Source organism: Rhinopithecus bieti, unplaced genomic scaffold (assembly GCF_001698545.2).
Source record: "Rhinopithecus bieti isolate Rb0 unplaced genomic scaffold, ASM169854v2 scaffold_2272, whole genome shotgun sequence".
Classification (NCBI taxonomy): domain Eukaryota; kingdom Metazoa; phylum Chordata; class Mammalia; order Primates; family Cercopithecidae; genus Rhinopithecus; species Rhinopithecus bieti.
Window position 1 is genome coordinate 1,694,225 of NW_016804163.1, and position 21,173 is coordinate 1,715,397.

At 34.6% G+C, this 21,173-nt stretch overlaps 1 protein-coding gene and 1 pseudogene across 2 annotated transcripts in view; both read right to left on the bottom strand.

The window, feature by feature from the left end:
- CCDC102B (coiled-coil domain containing 102B) overlaps positions 1-21,173 on the bottom strand; it is a 355,558-nt gene that overhangs the window by 200,403 nt on the left and 133,982 nt on the right. The gene's annotated exons all lie outside the window — the stretch shown is intronic.
- Positions 1,654-11,809, bottom strand: LOC108526328 (succinate dehydrogenase cytochrome b560 subunit, mitochondrial pseudogene; annotated as a pseudogene).

Consider the following 21,173-nt stretch of genomic DNA (forward strand, 5'->3'; position numbering starts at 1 on the left):
CAAAATCCTACCAAACACTCCCAATTCAACCTCAACATATTCAGAACAAAATTCACTGTCTTTTTCCCTCACATTTTTCTTCTTGTTGCTGTGTTCTCTTGGTGAATGGCCACCTGGCTGATAAGGTCAGAAATCTTAACTTCTCTCTCTGTGTCACCTCCCCTGAATCTTCATGCATTTGCAACATTCGTTTAATCACCAATCATTGTCACTTCCTTCACCTGCATATTTCTCAACATACCTCCTCCACCACCAAGCTCAGGACACGTGAGTATTTCTATCTAGATTTACTGTAACAGGCTCATAACAGTTTCCTCATCATGCTCACCCCCCAAATCTTTTCTTCACACTTAAGTTTGGGTCATTTTTTGAAATTGTGATCAGATTGACCTTGGCCAATAAATTTTGTTAGCTCTCCCCATTGCCTTCATGTTGGTACACACGTTTTTAATGTGGTTCTTGAGATAAGTATTGAATATCAATTAGTGTAAGGGTATATGAGCAAGTATTTTACATTTGGTCAGGTTTTGGTAGCGATATATCCTTATGAAAGCTGAGGAATGTGAGGAGGAAATGTGTCCAAAGAGTAGACTCAAATGCAGTGGGACCAGAAATATGTGACAGCAAGGTTAAGATTCCAAATAACATGTATTATTTATCAATGCAAAGAGAAGTCTTCAAATGGGAAGATAAGCCACAGAGAAGCATTATATGCCTTAGATCATTGCTTCAAAAAATTTAGCCACAATCCCTTAAAGTAGATTTTACCTAATTCCCTCCCTTAACTATAGAGAATGGTAGAAAATACACTGAAGAATGTTTAGCTTTAACAAATAAAAAAGTTATTTTAGCTGGGCGCAGTGGCTCAAGCCTGTAATCCCAGAACTTTGGGAGGCCGAGGCGGGCGGATCACGAGGTCAGGAGATCGAGACCATCCTGGCTAACAAGGTGAAACCCCGTCTNGACTTGGAAGCATGAAATTAAGAAGTTTGTTTTCTGGAAATGCAATAAAAGGAAATATCATTGAGAAATAATATACTCAATGATAGTTGTCTGGATTTCCCTCTTGTGCCAGAAGCTATATATTTTCTCCCCAAAATGGCATCTCCAAGAACTAACTAGCCCTCTTTGTCTCCCTCCAGCTGGGATAGATTAATTCCCTTCCACTCCCTTCTCTCTCTTCTTTCAATAACACTGTGTAGGTGTTAAAGGCATGGGTTATGACCAATGAACAGAATTGTCCTTTAGGCCAACAACCCATAGGCAGTGGCACCAAAAGTCTCACCCCCAGCCCCCAGGACAGAGGCCACAGAGCTGGCAGTTTCCACTGTCTCAGGGAGAAGGAGCCAAAAGCTGACTCAGCACAAATCAAAGCCCAATATGGAGAGAGAATAAGTGCTTCTATGCCCAGAGTACGCAAGTTGTGGGCAGGAAAAGGGAAGATTTTGCAGCCACTCCATATTTAGAAACGGGTAAAACTGGACCCTTTTCCACCACTATGATCTACTGCTACTGAGTTCCAGGGTATCTGAAAGCCCAAACGGACCTAAATAAATCAGGAGAACTTGGCCCAGACTGGAGATAAGAGTGACAAATGGGAAGATAGGTGAACTTAACAGTGTGTGGAAAGATGAGGTTGGGAACATCAGCTCTTCATATAGCTGCCAGCCCTACAGACGACAACACAGTAAAAACCAAGACAACCACTCTAGACTGATGTAGCTGGGGAATCTTCAAGGCTATTCCCAGGTACCACATCAAGTGTGAGATCACACTCCAGGTGTGATACATGAGAGGGAAGAGGAGTGCAAACTTAGCTGTGGTGGATCAGTGCTGGCCCCAGACACAGGGACTTCACAAGTTTCAAATAAGACTCAAAGTTCCCGGGGAGCAAAAGGGCCAACATACCAAAAAGACAGACCCATGCACTCAAAGCAATACCAGTGCCACGGTGGCAAATGGACATCACCATGGGAAGAGACCAACTGTAGATACTGCTATGGGAAGATAAAGGGTAGTTTGAATCTATGTTCTTATTCCAGAGCTGCTCCATTTCTTTTTTGACTGAGGTTCCCAAAGGAGCAGCTTTTCTGATATAGAGCAGAGGGCTAAACTGGGCTCCGAGGCAATGATAGCCAAATGTCTTCGCAAGAGTACAACCATCTTGCACCTTGCCTGGACAAAAGTCTACATGTTGACATTTTAAATAGGGTGATTATATCACACTTTACTGTAAGCAATGACATCTTAAAAACATAGAAATGTGATATTTGGTATCATCTCCTTACAATTTTATATTGCTATTTTATTCCTTCAATTTTTATTATCCCATTGCCTCCAGATTATCATACCATGATATGTGAAATGTTTATACTTGAGAAAGTTTTTACTCTATAATATGCAATAAAACTGTGGGTATAAAGTATGTATGTATCTATTATTACTATAACCCCCCAAATATTTTTAAAAGTTTATTTTGGAATGAATTATCCTAATAATTGTTATGGGTATACAATTGCTTAACAATAAACAAGATAGTACAGATTTTGATAATTATTAAATATAAACTAATCATTTACTAGAAATGCATCTCTTAATGAGATAGATGAACTTTTTTCAGTTAATTTGTGTGTTTATGGATGAAATTACTTACTGATAGAATAAGAATTCTTTTGTTAATGTAGGCATTAAGAAAATTGATCCCATGTTAGATAGACATGGAAGAAGTTTTATTTTAGCAGAGTTGTTGTGTTTTATTAACTATCCTTCCAAATACATGGCAAAGACACATTTTTATCTAATATCAAAATTTATTTGCTATTATTTATAAGCTGACCAGTCTGGTAGGTCATATTCTGATATACTTATAAAGAGAAAATTAGAAACCACCTGAAATGCCAAAGATCTGTGACCCATTGATTAGTTTATTTCTCAACAACAATATTTCAGCATCTCTCTCTGAGCTCCAGGGGATCTGGTATCTCTCTGTTAAGTACCCCAAGTGTTTTTCCACTCTCACAAAATGCTTCAAAATAATACTGAGAAAAAGAGACAAGTATGCCCTTCATTTGAAAAGTGGATGGAAGGTAATATAGGGAAGGAAAACTTGCTTGCAAAGTACTTCCTTAAGCAGATTAATTTATGAATAACTACATATAGAAGTTGTGAATCTGGAATTAAAAAACATATACCTATTCCTGTGAGGAATTATAGGGAGATGGCAGTGGTATGATGATGGTAATTATTCGAAAGTCTGCAAATCTCTCCATAAAACCAGTCGGAGCAGTGAACTTAACCAATATTGAAGATGCCTATAACAAAATGAGGTGAAAAGTTTTCCCTGTGAACCTTAAGATATAAGTAGGTTAAGAAAATCTACTGACACTTCAGGAATTGCAGAAGATCAGCATCTATTTGTGAACATATAAGAAAAGGAGGATGTGAAAATATGGGAACCCTTCAGTTGGCAATAGTCATGCCTTGGCAAGTGTGTCAGGCCAATGTGAGAACAGTAAATACAACTAGGAGAGTACACACATTTTTACACAACCTGATTTGTGAGTGAATGGAAGAGGCTTGTGGTAAACCCTAAAGAACTAGGAAAGTGTTAATCCTTTATACTTTCAAAAACAAAACAAAGCAAAATAGAAAACACAAAGCTTCCTTCAAAAACACACCCTCTACTTAGAGGAGAATACTGATAATAGATGGGAATAGTGGCAATATTGATGGGAATAGTGGCAATATTGATGGGAATAGTGGCAATACAAGCACAGAAAAGAAATAATCCAGAGTCAGGCATTTTTGGAGAGAACAAGAAATATTTGGAAAGAGTAAGGAATATTTTGGATATTTCATGAAAATATTAAGAATAGTCAGCTCTCAAGCAGTGAAGCCAGAAAATGTTTCTAGATTCAACCTTTTTATTATCAGTACAAAAATTAATTCATCCAATAATGAGCAACAGAAGATAATCATAGTTGAATCATATATGATCTTATTAAGGACAAAAAGATAAAAATAATGTTTTAAAGATAGTGAAAGTATGCCACTGACAATGAAGCAGTGGAAGATATATGCCCACTATAGAAAAGAAAACAGAACTAATTTTTAATGCAATTGAAACAAAATTATTAAAACAATAAATAATATGATGCAGGAAAACCAGGAATTAGAAAAATGTAACAGTACCCAAGAAAGAATTAGAAATAAAAGAAAAAATCATTACACTTCAGGTCAGGTTTTATTTTCATGAAAAATGAAAAAGCAGGCAGCAGTAGGATCCCAATATCAGTATTTTAAATGAGCTGACTGTACACAGAAATCTCAGTATGCTTCTCTCTGGGTGACCTTTCTTGTTTTCTTCTTTGTACTTTTCTGTCTCTTCTATATTGAAAGAATAGAAAATAGAAGAAAAGAAAAATTGTTTCAGAATAAACTAGAAGGAACAGAAGAGCAAAATTAGTGCAACAGATGATTCCTTGAGGAAAGATGAAAAGAAATAAAATGCTAAAATCCAAAATAATGAGGATAGATTAAAAGGGCTTCAGAAACTATGACCAATAAAGAGAAGCAGAAATAATTCAACATATTTACAATTTTTCCCAGTCTTTCCACTGAATGGCCTAAAATATAATGGCCATCTCAGTATCTATGCACATATGTACGCACAGATTGTGGTCTGTAGGTGTTTCCCACTGAAAGAACCCTGGACTCTAAAGAGGTTGCTTTATCCAGGTCTGAAACAGGATGATTCCAGTATATCTTGTCATTCTATGAAGTGAGAAACCTATAAAAAATGATGTATTATTACTAATACATCAATTATACTCAATAGATAATATAAAGAGGTCCTGCTTTCTAAATATGGTAGCTTTTAAATATCAGTAAGGGTAATACAGTAATAGAATGAAACACATCCAATAAGTTTAAATCCATGTCTTAATATTGATACTAAAATAAGAAAAGTTTATCAAATTTGATAAACATTGAAGAATGGTAGCGATCCAATTCATTATTTTGTTACTTGGTTAAAGAAATGGCGGGGTTGGGGGAATGTAAATTTATTATGTGTCCTGATTTATTTAAATGAACAAAATATTATATGAGATGAAATTCTCTTTATTTAAATATTCCAAATAATAGCTTGGGCAGAAATAATTGAGCTGGAAAATTACAGCTTTGCAACTCCTGATTCATCTATGGTTCTAGGCAATGAATATCAGTCTGCTAATACCACAGTCAGACACAATCATATATCATGTGCTTCCTAATAGAGAAACACACTGACACATTTCTATGAAAAAGTCTTGAAATTGAATCAAACCAAACTCTTTAAATTCGACTTTCATTTTGTGGGAGACACAGAGGATGGAGTAAAATAGCAAACAATACTACAGTACAGGGTATTGCACATTAAAACTCTACAGGATAAATGATCTAGTTTTTTAATGAATAAATTATAAAAAGAGAAAAGGAGAAATGGAGAAATAGATATAAATATATATATAAACCACACTTTAAAATATATATCCAATCAAGATGTCTGCGCTTTATTTGATTTCTGATTCAAATAAAGTAAATAATTTTAAAATCATATTTCTTAGTAAATTGAAATTTTGAACACTAAATATTTAATATTAGCAAATCATTTTTCATTTTTTTGGTTTAAAATGTTATTGTTATATTTAGTGATAAATAAGTCTTTATGTTTGGAGATACATGCTGTAATACTTCCAGACAGAATAATGTAAGGTAGAAATGCAGATGGGAATAATATGGACAAAAAATACTGTTCATGAGATTAAAAGTATTAAATATGGCTGATGGAAATGTTGGGGTTCATTATAGTATTCTTTGTATTTTTGTACACAGCCAAAGTTTTCCATAATAAAACATTTTAAAAAGTAAACTCTACGTCCACTCTATTTATAGGCATACTTGGAGAGTAGCACAGCATAAAGATTTCTGGTTTATCTTAAAGAGCAACATCTATTAGTCTAAAGTCTTTTTGCCTGTTAGTGATTCACTAACAGAACCTGCCATCTCTTGAAGACATTATTACTCTTTGACATAGAACTTTGTAACATACATGTAATAGGAGACTAACTTTCTGCTTCTATATATGGTTGTGGGGGTGCAGATGAATATGGATGGCAGTTCATCCAAGGGTTGAACTATTGAATCATAAAATTTTTATAAATAAAAAATATGAAAAGTAATACATCCTTATTGTGTCTATTATAAATGATTGAAAGGGTTGTTTTAAATCAGTACTGCCATTCTGTAATACCTAACTCAATTGAGTCAAAGTGAAGGTTCAGTGCCTGTTTCAACAATCCAAGGTTACACATTTTAGCCGATGGCTGATTTTTGTCCACAGAGTCACTGAAAGGCCAGGAAAAGCCAATTAGAGTTCCAAATAATTATTTATTTTTCTTAACAGAAATATCCACAAGGTTACAAAGGATATCACATGGTCAATAGATAATTCATTATGACTTGCACAGAATATTGATCTGAGAAATGTAATTTGTAGTTTATCAAGAAGTTATCTAGCATATATTTCAGATAAAATATCTATAAGGAAATACAAGATGGTGTGTGGTTCTTTATGTGATTGTTGATCAATCTATAACATATACATTTAGAGAGAGTTGATTATATAAATTTGTTCCATCAGTAGAAGGAGGTTATTTTGTAAAATTATTGGCAAATACCTAGCTCCTTTAGAAATCAATCACTTTCTATTATTCCATTTTAATCTAAAATAGGCCTGATTTTCCCTTAAATTTTGAGTTATTTATTTCTAACAGCCTCAGATACGGAATCACAGGAAATAATTTTATTTCTTAGTCATAGTCTTCAAATAAAATGTCTAGCAAAGTGCTCACCAAGATGAGCACCATCAGAGAGAGAACCCTCAGGGGCTGCAGAGTATTCAACAGGGCGGTGATCAGTGCATACTTTTAAGAAAACTAACATCTGAAAGAATTAAAAGTAACAACCTCTAGGATTCACACAAGGCCAGTTAATAATCATCCCTGTTCTCAACAGCCAGAGTGGAAGACCTCATAATTCACAGTCCCTTAGGTAAAGTACTCCATCCAAATGGTTTTGTCTCAGTACTCAGTAGGTAAAATAGCCCTAGGCTAAATGCTACTCTGGTCTTATCTAACAAGACTTAAAAGCTTGAAGACATGAAAGATATGTTTCCAAGTAATGGAATTAGGACTCAGAACAAAGGTTAAGAATAATTACAAAATGACGAAAATATTTAACACTCAACAAGGAAAAATTCATAATGACAAGCATCCAATCAAAACTTATACGTCATGAAATACATAGAAAAATATGACGCATAATGCAGAGAAAAAAAAACAAAACATTTAAACTGCTCCAGAAAAAGAAAGCACAAGTGATAAAATAAGCATGGTAGTCATCAAAAGAAACTTAATGTTCCTCTTAGCTTGACAAAACTTCAGACAGGTTTACTTGTGACTATAGCCCCTGATTTCCCTTTTCTTGGAGCATGTATTTTCAAAAGAAAACAAAACTTGCAAATTATTTATCTGCCCCTTTAAGGAATAAATATTTTCCCAGTTTCTTGACAGTTTTATATCCCAGAAATATTTATTCCAAAGATCTGAAAGCCATCTCCTTAAAATGTGTATATTAAAAAAGATAGCAATTCTATTTCTCCCTTTCTCTGCAGCAAGGTAGAAATCTTACTTCAATGGGTGCCTGTCAGCAAAGATAGACGACCACATCACAGAGAATAACATTGGAAAACTGGGGCATATCTCGAAGTGATGGATACAACCCATTGATCAACACTCCCTAACACCCTCCAGTACTTTTCCAATAGCCCACCCTAGTGGGACCTCAATGACTGACAATGGGCAGATGGTAAAACAACTTCAAGTCACCTAATAGACTGTAAATAGAGTTCCTGGCAAAGAGGAGGGGAAGTTAAATATTTGAAAAATATAATGACCAGAAATTTTCCAAATATAATAAAAAGTAGAAACCTGAAGATCCAAGAATTTCAACAAACTCCAAGCATAAGAAATAGGAAGGTCATATCAATGTACATTATAATCAAATTGCTTAAACCAGTGATCAAGAAAAAAGTGTTAACAGTCAGGGAAAAAAAGACAATTTGATATGCATATCAATGATGAATCTCTATGCAGGTATGCTAAGTAACATAAGATAGAAGAAAAAGTAAACACTGTAGGATTACATTTTTACACGATTCTAGAAAATGCAAACTAATCTATGGTGACAGAAAATAGATCTGTTGTTGATGCTGATGCTGATGCTAAATGCTACTCTGGTCTCATCTAACAAGACTTAAAAGCTTGAAGACATGAAAGATATGTTTCCAAGTAATGGAATTAGGACTCAGAACAAAGGTTAGGAATAATTACAAAACAATGAAAATATTTAACTCTCAACAAGATAAAACTCATAATGACAAGCATACAATCAAAACTTTTTAGGGCTCATCATGTGCAGACATCACAGGTAACAAAAGTGATTAGATGTCTTCAGGTCTATGGCAATATGTTCCTCTCCAGAATTGAGACACCTTCCTGAGGACAGTGGGGAGAATCCCAGATAGATTAAATCAAAACCTGAGATTAGATTTCCTGAAGTAGATTAGCATGAGGGCATTTGTCATACCTTAAACTGAGGTATTAAAAAATACTAGACTAAAAATCAAAGCTTCAGAGTCTGATGATACATGCACAGAGTTGTTTACTGAAAAATCGTGCACAGGGACAAAAGACGGAAAAAAAGAATAACATGCACCATTAGGAAAATAATTCAATAAATTGTGGAATCATCATGTTGTGAAACATTCTGAAGCCATTCAATGTCACTAGTTTCGTTGGAGTTTTGGCCATGAGATGTTGAGTAAGAAAACCATTCATGTGATCCAGTACATGAAAATTACAAAATACTCTAGGTATCTGTATGTATTTGTCTTTAGTTACATGTACACATATACTATGAGTATATAAGTATATAGTTATTCATACATATTGGCATATGGTTTTGCATTGAGCATTAGGAAGATAAAGGAATCTGCAGTGAGTGATACAAGGTAAGTGGAGCAGGAAAGAAAGCAAAAATGTATATGCAAAAATAAACTCTACAATACTTATTTAATGTAGAATAATAGCTATAAATTTATGTAAATGCTTTTTGTTCAGATATACATATCATTATTTAAAAGAAAATAGAGAAAACAAAATAATGGATCATTATATATGCTGTATATGTGTGTATATATATACTGTATGTGTGTGCATGCTGTATAAGTATGTGTACAAATGTGTCCATTCATGCATACATATACACACATATATTGTATATAACACATATAAAGTTCTTTATTTTCATCCATAATATTTAAATCAATCACAGCTATAAAATAAATAAATAATGATTGTGATTTTAGGAAAATGCTGTGTAGAAACATCTTCAAGATATATATTTGAAAGTGATACTATTTTAATTTATCACTTATAAACTTTTTAGACTTCATAGATTATTCTATGAGCTCCCTCTCTCTTCCCGCTCCACCACCCTGAGTCCTTCAGCTAATACAGAAGCTGAAATAATGGGATATGAAAGTTGGTGGGGCTGTGCACAGTGGCTCACACCCTTAATCCCAGCATTTTGGGAAGCCAATGTGGGAAGATCACTAGAGGCCAGGAGTTGGAGACCAGCCTGGGAAACACAGTGAGAAACCCCCTTTTCCAAAAATTTTAAAAATTATAAATTAGCCAGTTGTGGTGGTGCATGCCTGTAGTCCCAGCTAATCTAGAGGCTGAGGTGGGAGGATCACTCGAGCCAGGGAGTTTAAAACTTCAGAGAGCTAGGATTGTGCCACTGCACTCCAGCGTGAGCAGCAGAGCAAGACTGTGTCTCTTAAGGGAAGAAAAAAATGATATTCGGAAGAAAAGCATGTTTTACATTTTTCCTATAGACAAATAGAGTTTTAAAAGAATTAACACTATTTACTTCTTAATTAAATATTGCCTAAAGCTGTACAATAATTACTGCAATACAAAACTAAAGAAAAATATTCATGTTTGGGAATATTTTATGAAATTAAAGTATGTGATTTAACTTTATCAAGTAAAAAAAAATATTGCCAACTATGGTCACAATGAAAGATCTTACATTTCTGGAAAGCCTTGGAAATTAAAATGTATTTTTTTTCTCTCTCATTCCTTCTCTACCAAGCACAAGAAAGTGGCCTGTATTCCTGCCAAATCTAAAGTTTTCATTTAACAAAAATAATATTAAAAAATTTTTTTTCTTGCCTCAGACATGACTAACACACACCTGAATGTTAACATTTTTCCTATGAAAAAGAGAAAATTGCCGAGCGCGGTGGCTCAAGCCTGTAATCCCAGCACTTTGGGAGGCCGAGACGGGCGGATCACGAGGTCAGGAGTTCGAGACCATCCTGGCTAACACGGTGAAACCCCGTCTCTACTAAAAAATACAAAAATCTAGCCGGGCGAGGTGGCTGACACCTGTAGTCCCAGCTACTCAGGAGGCTGAGGCAGGAGAATGGCGTAAACCCGGGAGGCAGAGCTTGCAGTGAGCTGAGATCCGGCCACTGCACTCCAGCCTGGGTGACAGAGCGAGACTCCGTCTCAAAAAAAAAAAAAAAAAAAAAAAAAAAAGAGAAAATTACACTATTTAATATATATTTTAAAAAGCTATTTGGTTTTTTTAAAAAACATTATGTATATGTTCTTTATTGAGTTGTGACAGAAAAAAGTGCTATTATAGCAGATCACAGAAACTCTGAAAACCTACCTAAAGTGAAAGTCACAAAATTCCATTTATATGAAATGCCCAGAATAGAGAAATCTACAGCATAAAATTGGTTAATGGTATTCTCAGGCTCTTGGGGCTGCAGAGAAATAAGAAGTGACTATTAATGTACACTGAGTTCTTCTTGGACTGATGAAAATATTCTACAGTTGATTATGGTATTAGTTATACAACTCTGTAAATACATTAAAAGCCACTTAACTGTATTTTTAAGTGGGTGAATTGTATGGTATGAGAATTATATTTCAATAAATCTGTTAAAATATGTAAAGAGCAGAGGTTGTTTTATTCAAAAGGAATACAGCATTTATGCCTTCTAACTAAATTTTAAATCTTAAAGAGCTTCTGCTTGGAGCATTCTTAATCAAATGATCTGAAACATAACAAGAGCTTTCACCTCTTAATTCGTCTTATTGACACCCCTATCTTAGGAAGAGTCAAAAACCCTACTCTCTCACCTCTTTACATATTCATAAATTAACATTGAGTGTGTGGTTCAAAGAGGAATTTCCTAACCTCAAATTCTGTGTATCAATCTTGCAATGGGGCTTGAACATGATGCTGCTTACTTTTTATGCAAATAAATTACTCTTGGAAACATTGTTTCTTATAAAATCTTTTGCGAATGGGGTGTCTTAAAATGTGTTAACACATTCCCTAACTCTCCCATCACATATGACATTCCTGAAGTCTTTAGGAATAGGAGTCTGACCAGTGCAAATATTTTCCACAACCAAATCACTGACAAAATTTCACTTTCTTTTTTAGGGACTTCGTACCTTTTCCTGTGAACAATGCAAACACAAAGAAGCAGCAAAAGCCACTTATGTAGAAAAAACAAAAGAACAATAGTGAATAGGATAAAATAAGCAGTGCTAATTCTCAGCAACTTTCCTTCCTATGTCCTAAAGCGTTCTTTACTTGCATTAAGTCCATCTTCAAGCATCTGCTGATCACTTCTTACTAAGAGTCAGACCCCGAGGTAGCAGGAGCCCACAAAGATTTAAAACTATACATAAAAAATAAAATAAAAAAAAAAAAAAAAAAGATGGTTTCTGTCCTCAGGGTGATTTACACCCTACAGGCCAAGAGGCAGGTATTACAAGTGTGTATAATCACTTCTGCACCTGGTAAATTCAAGTTTTGCTTTTTAGAACCTACAGAATTTTTGTTTTTAATATTTCTGATCTGAGATTGATTGAATCCATGGATGCAAAACTCATGGAGAAGATATATGCCTTATTTAACTTATTGTTAATATTGATTATTGGGTTAACTTAAAAATAATTTTTATATGTATTGCAGAAAAGGTATTATGCTGCCGGGTGCAGTGGCTCACGCCTGTCATCCCTGCACTTTGGGAGGCCGAGTTGGGCGGGTCACCTGAGGTTGGGAGTTCCAGACCAGCCTAACCAACATGGAGAATCTCCGTCTCTACTAAAAATACAAAAATTAGCTGGGTGTGGTGGTGGCCGCCTGTGGTCCCAGCTACTCAGGAGGCTGAGGCAGGAGAATGGCGTAAACCCGGGAGGCGGAGGTTCCAGTGAGCCGAGATCGCGCCACTGCACTCCAGCCTAGGCCACAAGAGCGAAACTCTGTCTCAAAAAGAAAAAGAAGAAAAAAAGAAAAGGTGTTATGCTAACATAAAGATACCTATATTTGTTTGATTTTATTTTCATTTTTGAACTAAACCATTTTTTATTCTACAAAGGAGAAGAAGTACAATTTCTCCTCTGCACAGGTGGACTCACAGTGAAGCTAAAAACGTTTGAGTTTCAGGGCACCTCTCTTGTCTAGTTCTCTAACAGGAGCTTGACAGAGGTCCTAGCAGAATGTAAATATGATCACACGTGTGCGGAAGTGCAAGCACACACTTTGTTATAAGTGCTTTGTTATAAGTGCTTTGTTATAAGTGCTTTGTTATAAGCGCTTTGTTATAAGTGCTTTGTTATAAGCACTTTGTTATAAGTGCTATAAGCACGTGTGCATGGGTCACAGCACTATGAAGAAGAGGGCCGCCTAATGGAGTCTTAGGGGTTAACCTAAAGGAATACAGACGACCGTAAATAAAGGTTTCATCGAGTCAGATTTTCTTTTTTTTTTTTTTTCTTTTACAATTTGGGGATAAAGAAACATTGGGAATAAAAGTAAATATTTGAAATGAGAAAACAATGTGCAAATTTTGGAAAGCTCACAAATACCATTAAGAAATCACAGAAAACATAATAAAATCTAGAAAACATAATAGAAGTTCTAGTGATAATTTTAAAATGAGCAATACTTTTCCTAGCTTTTGGCTTTATACTGTTTCCTGGCTTTTTGGCTTTATATATTCTAATCAACTTTTAGTACGAGAGTGATATAGTAATACCATTTTTTCATAGATAGCATTTAGTCTATTTTCCAGACTTTTTCCAAAAGTTGATCATTTTTTGAGAATGAAATTGAGAGAAGCTCACAATGTAACACAAAGGTCTATTTCTTATTTGGAATATTCACTCTTTGAAGTTTCTATCCCACAAATGTAGGTATTCTTAAAAAAGTATATTTTGTGTAATTTTCATTTAAAAATATGGTGCATTATCAAGTACATTTTAGAAATGGGAGAACTTTCATATTGACTAAATATACATCAGAAACAAATAAAAAAATATATTTCACTATCTACAAACTGTATGTAGTATCAACTCAACATCAACTTGAGAAGATCACAAATATTTCCGCAGCTCATTGATGTCAATCAGAGAAGAAAGCAAGAATATTGGGTGAAAAGTCAGAGTGGAAACAGACAGAGATATTAACACGTGTGTCTCAATTATCTTATGAAAATTGCACAAAAACACATGTGATCATATTTACATCCTGCTAGGGCTTCTGTCATAGTCATACTAGAGGCCTGGATAAGAAAGGGGCCCTGAAACTCAAACTGTTTTAGTTTCACTGTGAACCTACCGAGCAGGAATTGCACCTCTTCTCCTTTGTAAAACCAAAAATGGTTTCATTCAAAACAAAATTAAAATAAATCAACCAAATGTCAAGTATCGTTATGTTAGCACAGTATCTTTTCAACAATACATATAAAAATTATTTTAAGTCAACCTAGTAATCAATATAAACAGTAAGTTAAATAAAGTATATATTTCCATATCCATGAGTTTTGTATCCATGGATTCAATCAATCTAATATCTGAAATATTCAGAAAAAAAAATTCTATAGAGTTCTGAAAAGCAAAATTTGAATTTGCCAGGTGCCAGAGTGCTATGTTGACTCCATATGCATGAAATGGTATGTCGGAATTACAAGTAACCTAGAAATGATGTATTAAGAATTATAAGTAATCTAGATACGATGTAAGTATATGAGAGGCTGTGCATAGGTCATATGAAAATACTATGCCATTTTATGTAAGGGACTTGAATGTCTGTGGATTTTGGTATCTGCAGAAGATCCTGGAAACAATCCCCCACAGATACCAAGGGATGACCATTTCATTTCAAATTTGAAATTACAAACTAGAAGCACACATAGCTCTTTCACTGCCAATAATAAACCTAGTCAAAGAAGAAAAAAATGAGTGGGAAGAAGCTGGCATTGCAGCAAGTACACTTAGGTCAAGTTGTGGCCCTTTCAGTAAGATTGTTGCATGAGTCAAGCTTCTGCAGAGAAACAGAGCCAATAGGATGTGCGTGTGCATGTGTGTGTGCGTGTGTTCATGTATGGATATATAAACACATTTATATATATTTAGAGATATATCTGTAATTGTATGTTAAGAGATTATAAATACACACAGATCTAAGATCTGCAAGTGGCAAACTGGGGACTCAGGAGAGTTGATGGTGTAATTACAATCTGAAGTCAGAAAAAAATAAAAAATAAACAACGTCCAAGCTCAAAGGCAATCAGGCAGGAGGAGTTCCCTCTTACATATGGAGGCTCAGGCTCTGTTCTGTTTGGACCTTTGACTGATTGGATGGGCGCCACTTGCCCTGGGGAGGGCAATCAACTTTACTCAGACTATGGATTCAAATGTCAATCATATGGCCTAGTCAAGTTGTCACATAAAATTAACAGTCATAGTTGGTCTTTGGGATCTCCATAATATCCTCTAGCTTTGCAATCTGATATCTGAAAGCAGTGGATCTCAATGTATATGCAAAAATAATTAGCTTCTCCAAAGCAAAGAAATCAGAGAAGCATGTCTAATCAGTTAGAAAAAAATCCCCAAAAATGTATTTAAAACAACAACAAAGAACTTCTCAGTTGAATCTAATGGATTCTGTTAATTCAGTACAACTGCATTAAAAAATTTTTAACTGTTTTCAATAACATTCAGATTATCCATGTAAGAAACCTTATGAGAGTTCATGAGAACTTCATTTTGTACACATTAGATGTTTTAATATAGATAAAGAATTACATCTTCCTCTAGCTTTGATCATAACTTCAGAACTACATTACAAAGAAGTATGGCCTCATGTGACAATTACACATTCTACAACGCATTTCAAAGAATACCTTCAGTTCAAGGATGACATTGTTTGTCTTCAAACCTCCCAGATGATCTCTGGAAAAATAATAGCTAAAACTGCCTTACGATTTCTTAACTCTCATTAAGTCTATAGCTACTAATTAGGACACTCACAAGCCAGGAGAGGGGATGGTGATACTGTGAGTCTTCTCCAAGTCCATAGTCCCTTCTCATCAGAGCAGCTAAATCAAGTTCATTTCACAAGTAGCACTTGTGATACTTTGACCTGCTATCCTGGATACAATCCTGGTGCTGCCTCATTCAAGTGCTGTTCTCTGGAGGGTGACCAGTAGTCCATGAAATTTTCTAAAGCAAGAATTTAGCTCAGCAAGATATAATGATTAACTAAGAATTGGCTGAAAACCAGAAACATGATACTTGCATCTTAAGAAAATCTGTTGGCTGGAATGTTGATTTGATATGAATGTTAATACTCCAGTAGCCCACGTTGACCAAAAAGGTGGTGGCTTCATGGGATTTTTTGTGTCTTTTTTTTTTTTTTTTTCCTGTTTTTGTTGTTGTTTGTTTTGTTTTATTTCAATTCCCTGAATGGTTTTACCATTATCTTGTCTCATCCAAAGGAATCAAAATTTCTCTGTTCATTGATGCACGGTTCATTTTCATGACTGTGTTTATGCCATTTAGTGCCTAAATAATATTATTCAGGATACACTAGTGAACTATACACATAGAATTTTTAAAATTTTAGATTTCATATGTCTTATACAAAATATTTGTAATTTTTATTGGTGAGTTTGTAAGCATATCTTTTGGAAGTTGATTATTATTCTTCAAAGAATTTGTGTGGTTATGAAATACTAATGTTAACATCCATTAACCAAAATAAACTACCCTTTAACTTAAGATAGTTAAAACTGGCAGAATTATAGAAGTGCATCATAATTTATATCATATTTTAGTCCGATGTTCTAACAAGGAAAAAGAATACTCTCCATTTTTCAACCATATTTCCCATATAATCAATTTTATCTCACTGTATATGAACATGCCAAACTCTAACAAATTATCAAATCCTGACCTTAGATTCCTTGCGCTTAAATTATATACTTGAGAAAAAAGGCCAGGCACTGTGACTCACACCTGTAATCCCAGTACTGTGGAAGGCCAAAGCAGGAGGTTTGCTTGAGCCCAGGAGTCCTAGGTTACAGCGAGCTATGATTATGCCATTGCAATCCAGCCTGGGTAATATAATGAGAACCTGTCTCATAAAAAAAGCAGGCAAATAAATAAATAAAATAAAAGGTGATGTTTTTACAGTAAAAATTGACATATAATGTATATGAAAAGAATGGACAATTTTAAATTTATCATTTCACATATGTTTATAACAGAGAAAGGATTTTTTTTTAAATGGGAGAATATACCTTTGTTTTCAGTCTGATTTTCATTCCCTTGTATATAATCAATACCTTTGATGTCTGTACATGGTGGGGGAGAGGGGAAGTGGCCATACCTTCCGGGAGAAGAAAAGAAGGCAGGCGACCTGGTCTGATCGCCCTTTCAACACGAAAACTGGTCTTCTAGGTAAAATGACTAATGCTATTTAATAAGAGGAGGATCTTTATGGAATTGTCTTAACTGAATGTGTCTGTAAAGACTTCTGATAAGAGAAAATAAAACAGAAGCTTTGGATTTATGAACATTAGTCTCTGGTAACTATCCCATCATCTGAAATATAAAATAAAGATATTCCATAGACCAAATGCTCCCCACGGTATAAAACATTGCCATTGTGTGAGGTAATTACCTGTGTAACTCACTTAGAGACCTCATTCTTTATATATTTTTAGTCTACTTTTATCATTATCCTCAAACTATTAACTGTCTAGACTAATTAAATATGAGTTGTTTTCTTTTCACTGTGTTTTAAATTTTAAAATGATATTGCTCAACTTAGCCTCTCTTTTTTCTTCATTATTTGATGTTACTACAAGTAGATTCTGAAAAACCTAAATTTATTTCATAATTCTTATAATAGACTTAGAGTTAAGGAAGTCTTCTCAGTGTTCTGAGTTACCTTGACAATGTCTATAAATTATCCCCTAGTAGTTTAATTAATTCCGACTTATGTAATTCAGTGTTTATATTATTCTTAATTATGTTTGTTTAAAAGGTCTTGAAGGTACTTATATCAGCAAAGTGGTATCCCACATGCTTCATTTTTATATTCATTTGCAGAATTCTACATGGTGTTTTATCTGCCTCACTCTTTGGCCTGATAAGCTAATTTATGTCATGCAGAGAACAAGCTGAACAGATTTTCATGATGGATAAGACTTCATGTCAGTACCCTGGAATCTCTAAAATCCTTAGGGATGGAGGGCAGTGGACTCATTTACTAATAAAAGACAAGTCCAGGAAGTCAACTACTCACCTTACACTATCCCATAGCCTCTGTTTAGAAATGTAAGCATTTATAGCTATTAAGAAAAGTGTTAGTACAGTACTTCATTCATTTACTATTCATCACAAATATTAAGCACATTTATTCATCATTGAGTATGGAGAGGTGAATAAACAGACATGATCTATATCCTCATGAAGCTGACAGTTCAGTGGGGAAGGCAACAGTCAACAAACATAAAAATAACCACACAGTTTGATAAAGTCTTTTAAAATATTACTTGTTGCTTTGAAAAAAAAAAGGAAAGGAAACATACTTTGGACAGAGACTTTTTTTAATGAAGTGATGTACAAACTGAGGTTAATCACAAGGTGTGGCTGGCATAGGAGGGGAAAGAGGTGTGATGTGTGTGATATTTTCAACAAGGAAAACAGCATGGACCCAGCCATTGAGCAGGAAGAAGTTTGGTTCCTTTGATTAAATGAGTGATAGCCAGGGTAGCAAGAGGTAAGTGTGGGCAGGGGGAAATGACAAAGAAAGGACAAAAGAGGTGTTGCAGAAATGAAGCCATGTAGGCCATGATGAATGGTACAAGGAGAAAACCTTCTCCACTCAAAACACCCATCCCTGTGGATGGCCAGCTGCCCTCATAACACTCTGCAGACTCCAAGTATCTTTCCCTCCAACCACCCAGAAGGAAGAGGGAATTGGCTGGTTGGTGAGTTTAAAAGAGGAAACTCATCACAGGTAGCTCTAATCCTTCCTCTCTCCCCATTTCTTTGAGAAATATATACCTTGAGAAGCACTCACTCTTCAGTCTTTCTCAAGGACATAGGGCAATAGAGTGAAAGAGTTCCACAGGGGGAGAAAAAAAAGCCTTCCACTTCCCAGCTCCCCAGATGTAAGCCAAACTCTCAATATGAGATATTTGGATTAGAAGACCCACTTTCCCTTAAATATAAGCCAAAGTCCTCAAAATGTATTTATCCACACTAATGAAAGCATATCTTAATTAATGCATTTATTAATAAGATATGACATTAGTAGGTATGACTATACCATGTAACGTATTGACTCTTGCTGCAGAAACTAGTTAGATGCTTACCAAATCCATTTTCTTTTTATTTTGGGGTATACAGCTTAAACGCATTGCTCAACATGCCTTGCAATTAGGTATTGCTATACAAATGAGTACTCATCTGTGAATTATAAGTGGAAATAATGCACGCTACTCTCAAGCCTGGCCCATATAAATTATCCTTGCATGATCTTCCCTTCTCTCTTTTTTCTAATCTCTGATCAGATGGACTAGTGCCCAACTGAGTGAACCTCTGAGAACCTGAAGGACAGCAGAGTCACTGGACAGATGGAGAAAGCTGCCCTCCAAACACAGGTAGGGCTATATGTGAGTCAACGGTAATCACCTATTGGGTGTTACTGGGATTTAGCGTATTGCTTGTTACAGCAGTTAGGGTAGGAAAGAGTTGTGTCAGTGGGCATCCACTGAACCATCAGCCTGTGATGGTTTTGGCAGGTGAATGTGAACTTCCTTGGACTGCTGAATTACTTGGAAGGCAGCTATCTACTAAGTAACAGATAATTCACTGAAGTGTTTCCAACAATGGGCTAATACAATCCGATGTAATTTCTTAGAAATATCATGCTGCTTGGTGGGTGTAAAATGAATTTAAATAGGTCAACAGTGTTGGTAAATATTAGACCTAGAAGGAAAAAGCAAGGAGACGATAATGGCCCTGTCTGGAGAAGTAGCAGGGATGGAAAGAATGATGTGAGATAGTTTGGAGGCAGAATTGACAAGATACATTAATGTGTATAGCCACTTCAGTGGAATAATTTATTTAAGCCACAGGAATAGCAATAAGAATCAATGTTTCAAAATTAGCATTGAGCTCAGAACTGCACTAATATTCCACCATACACCTATTTCTAATAACTGTCTTCAAAGACCCCGCCGTGATGTATGCAGAATAGCTCCCATATGCCATATGTTTTAAAAAGGTAAGGTATGAGTGTAGAATTTTAGCTACATACAACTTAGTAATTCTAATTTTCCATTTTTTCCCAAATCAGAAAGGTATTTTGAGGTGTTTAAAATAAGGCTTCAATGTAAGACATAAAGGGGCCCAACAATGCCTGCGTCTCTATAAGTATTTATACATATTTTTGAGGGAATATTATAAATTATAAGCTGCTAGGCACATTGTTATGATCACAAAAAGATGACTTATTAAGAAAATATATTAGAACATCCCAAGCAAATGCTCACAATTTTCAAAGAGAATTAAAAGTTACTTTTTAAAATGTTGTTACCTTGAGACTAATTTTAAATGTTAGCAAGTATTCTCACATATGGCAAAGAATCTCTTCCATTATGGAAAGAATCAGAGTCACGGATTGTTAAAATGAGGAATCAGAATTGTGAGTAATCAATATTACTTACATGAATGTTTGATCCTCTAGACCATGAAATTTCATATAAATGATCCTTTTCACACACTCAGAATTCATAATCTAATTCTGAATCAATATAGACAGACTTGCAAAGGAAAAGCTGAATAAGTATTAAATTCAGCATGGAAACAGCATTTTGGATATAATTACCTCTACTATACATTATTTTGGCTGTATTTTAAACACTTAGATTTTGCAATTAAATTCTTATCTTTTCTCTTCTCTATATGTCAGTAATTGAAGAATGATTTCCCTCTAAAAGCACACCAGACTTTCAAATGCATTTTACAAATCTAGGTCTATTAAGCACATCTGTTTCCAACTTTAACAATTGCTAATCTTTCCATCACCAGTTCTTAGGCATGTATTTGCTTTTAACATTTTGGCATCTACAAAAGAAATTACACTTGTATTCAAACCTTCATAGAGATGATGAGCTATGATAAATGCAAAGGTCATTAGCAGAATCTTTGAGGAAAAGGGAGTAAGAAGGAATAACTTACATGAAATTTTAAAGAATGAATCATGACACACCTTCTGATTGTCAATCAACTGTATAGAGACTGAATATTTTACGCTTATACTTGTGCTACAATACTATTTCTAAATGTAGCCTAAAATTCTTGTCTGTTATAACCCATTATAAGAAATGATTAAACAAAGAATATATAAATAATTAAACTCATTCTAAGTAGTCTTGTTTGTTTAGTTTTTAAACATTTTTAAAAATTTAACCTTATTTTATAAAAATAATTTAAACATGTGTAAATAACACATTTCTTCAAAAAAAATCCTAAGAACATCAGAAATGTTTGTTAGGAATGAAAGGACATATTTTTAAAATTTTTCCATATGAATAATTCAAACAGTGTTTGATCTTTATATTTATAAATTTTCAATGTCTACAAAATTTTACATTCATCGAGTTCATTATTCAACTT